The sequence below is a fragment of the Eleutherodactylus coqui genome, chromosome 7 (genome assembly GCF_035609145.1).
Source record: "Eleutherodactylus coqui strain aEleCoq1 chromosome 7, aEleCoq1.hap1, whole genome shotgun sequence".
NCBI classification, from domain to species: Eukaryota; Metazoa; Chordata; class Amphibia; order Anura; family Eleutherodactylidae; genus Eleutherodactylus; species Eleutherodactylus coqui.
The window spans coordinates 108,619,919-108,633,107 of record NC_089843.1 but is presented as its reverse complement, the minus strand read 5'-3'; positions in this window follow the sequence as shown (position 1 = coordinate 108,633,107).

Below are 13,189 nucleotides of genomic sequence, written 5' to 3'. Positions count from 1 at the left end.
CGCTGAGAGACATTGCTTGATGGGGCCGAGGACAGCGGAGGTGAGGGTGTGGGTGCAGGCCGGGAGGCGCTCGTGCCTGAGTCCTAAGAGGGGGGTTGGATCTGAGTGGCAGGTTGGGGCACAAGGGAAGAGGCAGTGGTGCAAACCTGAGGCGGTGAACGGTCTTCGTCCCACCTTGTGGGGTGCTTGGCCATCATATGCCTGCGCATGCTGGTGGTGGTGAGGCTGGTACTGGTGGCTCCCCGGCTGATCTTGGCGCGACACAGGTTGCACACCACTGTTTGTCGGTCGTCCGCGCTCTCACTGAAAAACATCCACACATTTGAAGACCTAGTAAAGTACACACTCAGATATTTTGTTTTCATGCTCATCTTTACAGCCTTTCCTGAGTGAAGTGCAAAAGATATCAAGTCTTATTCTTGAGCATGAAGTAGAATTCTCACCAAAACATTTCCTGCTAAACATAACCCCCGACCGTTTCGGGAAAAAGAAACTCCTTGCTCCCATTCCTTATAGACGCAGCCAAAATACTAATCCCAAGACACTGTAAAGAAACTGACCCTTCTATTGTCCAGGAATGCTTCAATGAGATCTGTACTCCAAGCAGTTTCGAAGACACCAAACTTCTTCAAGAAGGAAAGGTGGAGAAAACATGGTCTAAATGGATTTCTTACAGAAATAAATGATGCTTCCGCCAACTGGCATACCCCCTCAGGGTAATACATTTACGGTAAAATTCAGTAATCGGACTAATAAGCAGAGTTTCGAATTCCCCTTTGTTCCTTGTCCCTCCTTCCCCACCTTTGTTTATTCTCTCTCATTTTTTGTACTCTGATTCACTGATATCACAACTGCTATGTACAAGTCTGTTGATAAAAGAATTTTGGTGTGCTGTTACACTTGTACCATATTTTCCCCTTTTTCCTTTCTATACCCAATTGAAATTTCATAAATAAAGCATTTATACAAGTGATATTCTAGCATTATGCCATAGTTAGTTTTAAAAATGCTAAAATAATAGATATATTTGCCAAGAAAAACCATATACCAAAATGTTAGCAAACTATATACCAAAAATATTGATGCTATGAGCCAGGAGTGTGCATAGAGTAAATTAAGGTCTCAAGCAGAAATCAAAATGAGGTTTAACTAGACAAAACCAACCAACCACTTTTGTTCCAAGATTATTATTATTAGATAATGGGGTAGCATTACCCTTGACCCATTTTCCAGAACTTGTTTACAATGCTTTTAGAGAGGGCTGCCTTCTGGTGCATGCACTGTCATACATTTCAGCTCACATCCAGTACCACCATAAAGGTCCATACAGGTATTTCACTGCGTCCTTACTGATAACTGGCATCTATTCATTCTAAAAATAATTTGACAGCAACCTTTGGTCCATTGCTGTAATCACTATCACATGCAGATTTAAAGTTCTTGGTATATAGTCATAAGTTGTGGTCAACTCGTAGTTTATTGATGTGATTACCACAAAATCGCAACAAAAGTGTGACAATTTTGCAGCAAATTTTCAAAAGCCATTGCGTTTTCCCACAATTTTGCGGTAATCACCATGATAAACTCCAATTTGATTTCACCGTGTGAACATATTTTAATACATTTAAGTCCATACACAAAGGATGAGGAGTTTATGTTGCTTCACCATGAAAGTACTCAGAGCTTTTCTGATTGATTCTGGATTTAGCACACTTCTGCTCTGGATGGACATTAATGCCTACTTCTAGTAGCCTGCGGTCTATCAGGTGTTGCATTACTGGCTTCCTTCTCAGTGAATAATGTCCTTATTTTTTCTCTCACCTCTGTGATTTTATTGTATTTAACAGTGAGATAGTGTAGGTTGTGACGGATGTGTGGTGGCCTTGCCGTTGGCCCTTCAGCTTATGTGTCTTGGCCAAAATGCAGAACTAACACCCGCATTTATCGGTATTTTTTGCATGCAGTTTGCTATACATTTAGTGGAGCCCAAGATGTCAGCCAGTGTGACCCACTGTGAAGATACAGGGCGATCCACTGCTTTGCCAGTAGGGGTCGCACTCCTGTATAGTGTGGTGCACCTATCTGTGGTTTGTGTCTTTGGTATCCGTTCACATGTGCGGACTACGTTTGTTTGCAGTCACTCCTCCCCAATCTGGGCTGGGTTGAGTGAGTGGCTTGCATTATTAGTCTGCATTGAACAAGTAGCTCCTCCAAAATATCGTATGGCCCACTGCATTCTACTAGGGTCTACGGCGATTGTGCATGGCCTGCAGTCTATTAGGTGTTGAATTACTGGCTTCCTTTTCAGTGAATAATGTCCTTATTTTTTCTCTCACCTCTGTGATTTTAGACTGTATAAAAAAGGAAAAAAGGCACAGTATGTGCATCTACACCATCTATAGTGATCTATTCCTGCTCAGCATCATTTTTCAAATATTACCATAAGGTTCTTAAAATTCAAAATCCATCTCACCCCTCCAAACAAGCTTTACAGCAGGGACTCACTTTAAAGAGGTTGCTGTGAAGTGGCAATTTGGCTTATACGGTTTGATCAAAATTCATGTTTAGTTGCAATAGATCAATGTATAAAATGGGGATGTGCATGCCATGTATTTTTCTTTGTCTTTATACTATTTTTTTGTTGTTGTAGACTTCTGCTTTGGCTTGCTGAATCTTAAGACATAGTAGGGTAGTTAATATAAGTTAACAGAGAAAAAGGTTTTCCAGATCACTGTCTTGAATTAGCCTTTGTTTTGTCCAAAGCACGGATCCCACATAGAGCAGGCACTGAAAAGTGCAGCAGAACACATTTCAGCTTCCACAGATGTAAAACAGCACTTTATTAGAAAGATGAATAAAATACAAACATCAGGACATCTTGCAGACGCGTTTCGGACACACTGTGTATTCTTTATCGTTGCCCAGCCCAGTTAATACAAGCAATGGAGGACCATCCTAAAGCTGAATGATGCAGAATACATTGATGTTGAAGAAGGGAATATAGCTGGATATCTACAAGTGAGTGATGCCTGAAAGGGAGGTGAAGAGCAGTAAGGTAAGCATTTATTTAAATGTCTAGCAATCTCATTTTATAGAGGGTGGCTCAAAAGTGTGGAATCGCCCATATCGAATGAAAACTGTTTCACAGACAGTGATCTAATTTTGCATACAAGCTGTGGGGGAAGAGAAAAACCTGTTAGGCCATGTCACCAACATGACAGCCATTTTGAATGCCACCATCTTGGATTCAACTCTAATTTTTCCAGTGGGAAGGTAGATGTGTGATATATCAAACTGGCAGAGAATTTAACCATCAAAACACTGGTGCACTTTATTTTAACACAATCTTATGCATTGTTAACACAGTCATTTTTCTTCATTACAGGCAATGTAAGTACAGGCACATATATCATCGACACAAATTGCAATCAATGCAACCAAAAACCGACCTCCGATTGCTCATAGTGCAGTTGCCAAACTGGACACCAAAGGCAGCAATGGATAGAGAAGGATAGATAAGACAAGTCAGCTCTGAGATATGCTCCACGCAGAAGGCCCTCATGACTAGAAAGCATTCAGTGTCAGGACCTTCTTTTCAGAGCTCATCCCAGGAACATCACAGACAGCAGTACACTGAAAGGTAACACCTATAGGCAGATAACACCACAATTCACAATAGGTGATTACTTTTGACTATCTACTGCCCCTCCTTTCACAATGACCTATACTCAGGTCACAGAGCAAGTCTAGAATGGTAACAATTGACATACAACTCCTATCCACTTTGCAAATGGCCCATGAAGCTGCTTAAAGCATATCTTCTAGATGCTGTAAAACCAATGTAGCTCAGGCAAGATGGACACCCCCATAGTAACATATAGACAACCGAATTGAAATTTCTACAATCATAAAATAAAAAAAGATTAGAAAAATTAATATATTTTAATTTTAATTAATAAAAAAAATGGTGATCTAGTCCCTTTAACCCCTTAAACACCAAGGTGTTTTGATCCTAAAGGACCAGATACTTTTTTAGTGATTTTACCCATGTGGTGGTTTTATGGCCCTATTTTTTTCCCTGGCCTGCCAAAATTATTTTTGGTGTTTTTTTTTAACGTCACACACAGGGCTATTTTTAGTACCTTTTTTAATTGTTTTTTTTAATTTTGTAAGGGGTAATATGTACAAAAAGTAACAAAAAATAATTAATTTTTTTTAAAATGATAATATTTACATCAAAATAAAGTACAAGAATGGGTTTCATCTTTCTTTTTCAGACATTTTGATACATATTCTCAGATTACAGGGTAGATATGGCAACAGTTTACATTGGCATCCACGGTGGGTCGTTTTCTATTTTTCATATATATTTTTTTATTTTATTCTGTATATATTTTGTATATAAATAAGACCTCTGTGGGACATTTATATTTGTAGTGGCCCGGAGGGTCCTCTAGAATAGTCACACTAACATTTGTCCTGTCACACCTGTCAATGTGCTTCCTGTAGCGAAAAGGATGTGAAAAAAACTGGTATGGAGGCGCAACCCTCTAAGCTACTGAAGATGCCGTACATTAGACAAACCTTGTTTCCCCCTTCCTAAGCTAGAAGCTTAGTGCTGGCAATAGCTGGTTGCCTATTGGCTATATGTCATGCCTCCACTGATTGGTGGGAGAGTCCACAGCGGGAAAGCATTAGTATGGGTCTCTATGCAGAGGGGAAGAAGAGCAAGAAAGGGCGGGAAGAGAGAGAAAGTGGATGAGGAGTGAGCATGGTCAGAGAAGGAGGTGTGTCCTAAGAGTGCAGCCGAGCGTGCAGTGATTCAGCAAGCCTTCCAGGCTAGCGAGGTCCTTTCTGCTCCCTTGTTCTACCAGCAATGAGGAGGAAAGAGTTGGAGGTCATCATTCTACTAAAACAGTGAGTTAAACTACCCAGTGAATTCAAAGCCAGGATTAGTTCAGAGGTCATTAAAACTCTTATCCAACACTTGCATCCTACACTTCCAGTAAGCCCATCAGATAGTCAAAACTGGGGGGGAATCATTACTGAGTAACCTCTATAGAAATAGAGAGAAAGTGTGTTGAAGAAATGTGTTGGTCAATTGCAATTCTACTGTTTTCAACATGTTAATTAATTGCATCATTGCCAGCTCTGCTAAACCCTTGAAATGCTGCAAATCTGAGTGTATTACAACTGTTTATTTCAAAGCTTAGGTAAAACTGCGTGCCCCCAGTTTACTAAGACAAGCTAACTGGACTCGAGTCAAGTTATTTCATCATCGTTAAACTTAGAGTTCAGATTGGACTACTGGTGTCACCTGTGACAAAACCACCGATCAGTTTAACCATATTTTTATACATTATTTGTGCCACTGTGTGACCACTGAGCAGAGCACCATTTCCGTCATTGTCAGGAGAGATTGCAGAGCCACCAGTGACAACCATCTTTCAATCCCCATGGTCTCCCCTACTTTGGTGTGCTCAGCTTGGCCGTTGCACAGTGTATTTGTTTTTTTTATTTCACACTTTTCCACTGTACCTGGAACATCCATAGGAGCCCCAGTTACAGGGGAAAACATCCCCCTAGTGTGACAGTCACTGTCAGTGCTGGACAGATCGTGTAGCTCTGACATGCCAGGGGTTGGCGGCAATCACATGATAGCCGGGTTTTGCACAGGAAATGATGCTACTGCTTCCTGCATTCTCTTCATAGTGCTCACTGAGTGCTATGTAGCCTGTACAAAAGATGGAAAAAGTGGTTAAAAACTGCTTCGGTCTTCTCCTCCGGGTCCTTGGCTGTCAGCCAAGTCCTCAACCTGCACCTACTAGATTACAGGAGCTTTAATCCCATACTGTATTTTTACCATCTGCTGGGATTAAAGTCCAGGGCAAATCACTGTAAATTCACGGTGCTTGGTCCTTAATGAGTTAAAGATAATAATAAATCCCAAAGTTTATATAAGCGCACTAAAGTTAAAACCCTCATTAATAGCTTTCAGATTAAAGGCCAATTTGGACACAACGATGATCGCTCAAAATTTGCTCAAATGTCAGTCTGAGTGACAGCTTTGAGTGATCATTTAGCAAAAACTCTTAAGAGCCTACTCAGCCTGCAAATGAAGCCTTTCGCTGAATGCAGATAACAGCTGGAGGTCTGTTATCTGCATTCATCTCTTTTGTTCTTGAGTGGGATAGCAGCTGAAAGAATTCTATTAGTGCTATCCCGCTGAAACCTCAGTGTGCCATACTGCTAAGACACATCACTGCCTTCAAGCAGGCTTGAAGTCAGCGATGAATGAATAGTGCACGAAAAGTGCACGATGGGTGCGAGTTTAGACACAGCAAATATTGCTCAAAAGATGGCTTTTGAGTGAATTTTGAGCAATAATCGTTGTGTCTAAATTGAAAAATTCATTTGGCTTCCTCTCTCAACAAGTCTGCTTTATTGGTCCTACTTTACACTATTAATGTCTCCAAAATTTGAGGTCCAATGGACTTGTGCTATAATGGAACCATATATAGCAAGAAACTGGAATATCCTGTTTGGAAATAATTGAATTGACATGTAAGATACACTTTCTCAGCTGTTGGATGACTTTTCCCACGTATGGAAGGGAACAGGGTCAGATAGCCACATATATGACTCTTACTGTGGTGGAATTAAAAATAATAACAATAATTATAAAAAATAATAATGTTAATTTTTTTTGATCCACCAGATTCATGAATTCTTTAATTGCAGGCATGCAATTACATACTTTGCAATGTTGAGATATGTGAGAGCTTTATGTGTCGACCAACACAATGTAGTAAATTTAAGTTTATTGAGATGACTATGTGCTAGTCTATTGTGTAACTTGTTATCCCTGTGATATGTAATAGCAAGACATGCTAGTAGAATGCCTTTCAATTCAGCATCCACCATTAGAATTGCACAGTGTTTGGATATTATTTGCCAAATATCTGTTGCACGTGCATCAAAAGTGCCAAGGCAGCTATCGTTCATTATGTTTAAGTATTTTGAGCCCAATGAAATGCATTTTAAAGATTTAGGAGGATATCCCCTTTCTCAAAATTTTCTGTGTAAATATTTATTGGTTTAGAACATAGAAACAGAGATTTAGTACACTCCCACAAGATCAAGACATCATTTATATAACATGCGCAAAGAATAATATCTCTGAATTGTCTGTAAAAGTCATGACTTTCTATTCAAAAGCATTCTCCAAAAAACAATGTCCTCGGGTTCATAGATATTGGCCTATGGTCACGTTGTGCCCTGAGATCTGTGGTTCTGTGGGTTTCCAGGAGCACACTGCTGCAGGTATGGTTTGGCTATCTGATGGTGTGGAGCTCTCCAGCCAGCCAATCACTATGCGTCTGTAGATATAAGTACCAGCTCCTCTTGCTAGAGGGTGCTGGTTATTTTCCATCTCCCTCATTTCCCTCTCAGAACTCTTGTGTTTAGAGTCATGCATGTTCTGTTTTGGTGTATGTATGCATGCATGAGGTTCTGGGTCGGATTCCCCTGTGTTTGTAGGTGTGCAGACATCTGGTGTGAACAATATCTTGTTCTGTGTCTGTATGCATTATTTAATTTTCTGTGTGGTGATCCCAGTGTCTGTTGTTGTCCTAAGCCAAATCCCCCTCCGTCCGTAGGTATGCGGATACCCAAATTCCCCTCCATCCATAGGTGTGCAGATGCCTGAATCCCCCTCCATCCGAAGGTGAGCAGATGTCTGTTGTGTGTTATGTCCTTATCTGGTGTTCTTGTCTATTACCATCTAGGGCAAAATAGGTGTCCCCTAGGTTCCAGTGTGGGGCCGTCCTTATTGGGATGATCACTCTGCTTGTACACAGAGTTCCCTTTTTGTGATTTAGTTGTCTTGCTAGAATAGAGGCTCACAAGAGAACGGGGTCATTTGACATTGACTTGTGAGCTGGGGTGCTTTGGCCAAAATACTGACTAATATGTTATACTTATTTATATTCCTATCTGCTTGTGTATTAGTACATTTGGTAAGAATTTCGCCACCTGGTGGGTGTCGAGATGATCACCAGTTGGTGTTGTTTTTGTGGTTGTTGTTTGCACGTTTGGTTTATGCCTTGGTGTGTATGGTGTCTGTTCATGTGAGCCTATAGCTTTCCCTTTTACAGTTCCTGCTTCCCTTCCAGCCCTAAAAATATTACTTCTGTGCAGGCAAGGTGAATAAGATCTGCACATGAACGTAACACATTTGAGTGGAAGTTGATGAAAGGTATCCCATCAAAGGAAGTCGTCAGTGGCTGTTAATTTTCTATAGATCTTTGTTTGAATATTACATTCATCATCAATTCAAATCAAGGGGTCAAAAAATTAATTTGTTTATCATTGTGAAGGAAGCCATAATGTCTTCTATGCTTCATTTTGTCTTTTATCCTACTCTGTGCTTCTCCATTTCTCGGTATTTCCTTAGCATGTATCCAGATTCTGGCAAGCAAAAAAAAGAACAGTCAAATGAATGCAAAGTCACTGGGAAAAATCTGCTTTGTAGCAATTAATTTTCTCCAAACTAGATCAAACTACACGGAGCCCCTGGGGAAAAGAGAACAAGTGATTAAGAGCTGAAAAACATATATGCACCTGCTAAATTGAGCCTGGATAGTAAAACAGATAATACATACCGTAGTTCTTTCTATTTGATATGTACACCTGTCTCTCTTGTATATATGTGTGTATGTATGTATATCTCTCTATATAATCCTTAAGATGAATGTACTTCATATAAATATGAATTTGGGCTTGTGAATCTTAACTAATTAATGATTACTAAATACTACCGGTAATGCCTATGCATTAATTAACACAAGATTTTAGAGATAGATAACAAATGTATGTAGTATGTAACTAGAAATAGAAATACATTAACTAATTAACAAGCCTAGAAATAGTTAATATAACAAATGTGCATGACCCGAGGAAAGTTCTGCTTGGATCTGCTTGTAGGCTGACGTCACTGCATTTACTGAGTTTTAATAACCAATGGTAATAAAGGAATTTTAATAAACTATGCATATTTACAATATAGGCGTCTTCTAAGCCTCATTTTCAATGTCTTTGTTTTAAAACCGTATAAATATTTCTGCTTGTTATCAAATAAAGGTAGAAATTATCTTAAGTACACAAGTTCTGTGTGACCAGTCAATCATTCTGTGATCAATCTGTATTTTAACCCTTAATTTGGAACATAAGAACATACCTGTAATGCTCCATTGCGCTGACATCATTGATTTCTGATATGCATTTTGGACTTAACCTTTTTGACTTAGTGCATAGACAAAATTAAGAAATTGAGATTTTTTGCCCTCCCACGAGATCATGATGTCATCAATATAACATGCCCCAAAATAGTATGCTAACGGTAGATGTCTAAAGTTATACAAAAGACAGGCCGGTCTTCCTATCCACCCAGGAAGAGCTTCACATATGATGGAGCACTTATTTTCCCTATTGCAGTCCCTTTTTGCTGGTGGAAAAAGTGGTTGTTAGACAAAAACAAACCTTTGTTCGAAAACAAACTGAAGGAGGTTAAGAACTAGAACTGTATTTAGATGTAACGATTATTTTTCAAAATATCGTTAAAATGATTGAAAGTAAACAATTGGACTAATGACTAAACAACAAACGAGAATCGTTCACCTTTCGTTCGTTATTCAGTTTCAGCAGGATTAAAAATCATTGATGGCTCGTTCACTTCTTTAGGCTCTAAACACTTTCCGCTCACATAAGAATGTGGAACACTGAACAAGAAGTGAACAATTCTCAATGATGATCTGTCTGTGTAAATAAGCACGGACGAGTGCGAACAAGTTAGCGGTGATGTCACTCACGTGTTCGCTCATTCAAACGATAATCAGCTCATCCAAAAGGGGCATAACTTATTATGTTCCCTAAGGTGATTACTATATGTTGGTAAATCAGTAGCAACAGCATGCATATGCAGTTTATGTTGAATACCACTCTACAACATTTTGATATCTAAGCTTCCAAGTAAAGAATGGTGAGAAAGGCCGAATGCCCATGGCCGTATTTGCACTGTGGGATCCGGAGCGCGTGTTCACCTCTTAATCTTAGAGCAAATACTGCCCATAGGACATGCAATGGAAAACGCTTTTTCCTCCCCACGAGCGGAAATCAACTGCGATTTCCCGCTTGCAGGGAGAAAATCGCAGCATGTCCAATTCTAGTGCGGGCCTTGTACGGATGGCTTCCATTGCAGTCAATGGAAGCGGTCTATCCCGCGGCGAGTCGCAGCGGAACTGCGTCCTCTCTGGTTCAACTTACTGCGCTACGTATGTGTGGCGGCATGCTAGCCAGCACATCCGTAGAGCAGAAAGAAGACAAGCTGACAGATAAGTGGGGGTCAATGCCAGGGCACAGGTTATGATTCTGCTGCGAGATTTTGCAGTCAGAATCCCACCCGGCCGTGTGCATTCGGCCAAAGAAAGATTTTGTAACTTTACCACAGTGTCTTTCGTATCTTGCAAATATAACAGTAAAGATATGACAAAAGAAAATTCTTGCCCACATAGGCATTTGCAACTTCTGTTAGCATTATCTTGTAGCTATTTTGTTTCTTGCTTCTCGTCCTCTGGAACCTCAGCAAGATAAGATACCTATCTAAGTTTAACCAGTAGTTTATTTAGACTAGTAATAATGTCTTTATTTACAGTGATGCTTATGTAATGCACGTTTCCGCATAAATAGATTTGCATCTTCTCAGAGTCAGTGTAAGGCCGCTTGCAGACGGCCGGGGCGGATCCCCTGCACAGCCCTGCGGCTCACCCACTCCCGGCGTCTTCTCTCTGTGCTGTGTGCCGGCCCGCGCATATGCAGAGAGGAGCCGGACCGTCATCACTTACATTTCTATGCGGGCCTCTGCGAGACCCGCACAGAAATAGAACATGCCGCGATTTGTTTTCCGCTTGTGTTTTCACGCGGACAAATCACACCCGTCTACCTAGGATTGCGTTATCTAATGCAATCCTATGGCAGCGGGCACAGGCGAAAATTCTGCAGGAAATCCCGCTGCAGAATTTCCGCCTGTGTGCAGGGAGCCTAAAAGATAATTCCGTTTTCAGAATAGAGTCTTGCTTCTGTGTTAATGTAGCAGTACGTCTTTTAAAGAAAAGCATGTAGTTAGTCTCTGTAAGGCCTCATGTCCACGGGGAAAATCGGGCCCGCTACGGATTCTCCATGGAGAATCTGCAGCGGGTCCCTCCTGCCCCGCGGACATGAGCGCCGAAAAGGAGAATAAATGAGAATAAACTTACCTCCGATCCGCTCCGTTTCTGCTCTTCGCGGCGGCGTCATCTTCTCTCGTCGCGGCCGGATCTTCATTCTTCGGCCCGGCGGATGTGCACGATGACGTCGGTGACGTGCCCCGCGCATGCGCCGGGCCGAAGCAAAATTATCCGGCCGCGGCTGAGAGAAGATGGCGCGGCGCCGAAGAGAAGAAACGGAGCGGGTAAGTAAAATATGATTTTTGTGTCCCGCGGATCCGGACGGCTTCCATAGGCTTCAATAGAAGCCCGCGGGAGCCGTCCCCGCGGGAGACCCGCATGAAAATGGAGCATGGTCCAGATTTTTTCATGCTCCATTTTTTTTTAAATCACTTTTATTGACGATCCGCGGGTATTTATCTACCCGCGGGTGGTCAATGCATCCCTATGGGGTGCGGATCCGCATGTAGGAAATCCGCTGCGGATCCTAAATCCTATTTTCCCCGTGGACATGAGCCCTTAAGGTGTAAAAACTTGCCTAACTCCAGTACCGTTCTTCTGGCTTTAACAAGCATCATCCTCAGCATTCCAGACTTCAAACTTTGAAACTGCAACTACAAGGGGGTACCCAAAAGAAACAGGAATCTTCTTCTAGTGGGCGCGATGTTACTAGAACCAGCTTCTGTTGCTAAGTGAATGTCTGCAGAACCCTTCTAAGGTGGTATGTCAGCTGATGTTCTTGGGAAAGGTTGCGTTCAGCTCCAGTGATTTTTTTTTTCAAGCTGTTTAGTTTCTTGGCTATTTTGTGATGGCCGAGTCATACAAGAGAAGTCAAAGGTGAAAATAATGCTTATTTCTTTCTTTGATGTGAGAGGGATAGTGCACTCAGAATTTGTAAAACAGGGTCAAACAGTCAACAAAAGTTTTTATTTGAAAGATTTGAAAAGGTTGCATCACGACGTACGGAGAACAGGTCCTTATTTGTGGCAAACAGGGGACTGGTTCTACCATCATGACAACACACCTGGCCACACAGTCCTGAGTGTTAAGCAATTTTTGGCGAAAAATGGAGTGGGAACACTTGTTTCACCCATCATATTCAACCTATCTTGCTATGTGCAACTTTTTTTATTTCCTTGAGTTAAAGAGACCTCAAAGGAAAAGATTTTGCTGATGTTGAAGAGCTGAGACAAAAAAGTACTAAAAGACAATAATAATATTGATGAGTTTAAAAAATGCTTTGAGCAGTGGAAAAAAAAGGTGGACAAATGTATTGCTTCACATGAAGAGGACTTTGAAGGAGACTGAGGTTGCAAAATGTACCAATAAATAGATTAATTTTAATAAATGAATTCATGTTTCTTAAGAGTACCCCCTTGTATGTCAGTCAGTTTGTGGCAGTTTTGAAGATAGCTGGTACTACTACCTCTTACTACACAGTGGCTATTCATCCCCTGCCATGTCTTAACTAGTCACCCATCCCCTGCGACACCGTTAAGGGCAATTAAGACTGCCTCCTCTTACGATGGGTACTAATGTTGATGATAAAGGTTAGCTTAGGCTGGTACTGTATGACCACTAATGTACCCATACTCTGGAACAGGCTTCCTGACGGGTGGTTGTGGTTGATCTTCAGAATCTCCTGACTCTATAAACAAGTTAGGTCTGCTAGCAACTCCAGCTTTTCAAAGAGTCTTATCATTCACTCTACTGGGTAGAAGCAAATAGCAGACAACAGCAATGATATTAACTACTTACAGCATGCAAAGCTTTGTTATAGATATATGCAGGGTACCCCATGGGCGTACTGCAGCTTTACTCTCACATACTAGTATAAGAGTATATTGTGCTTTTATTATTTTCAGTTAGTAATTCGTTAATTTGTGGAAAAATTATTTCATCTCTAATCTTAAATTGCAAAACAAATA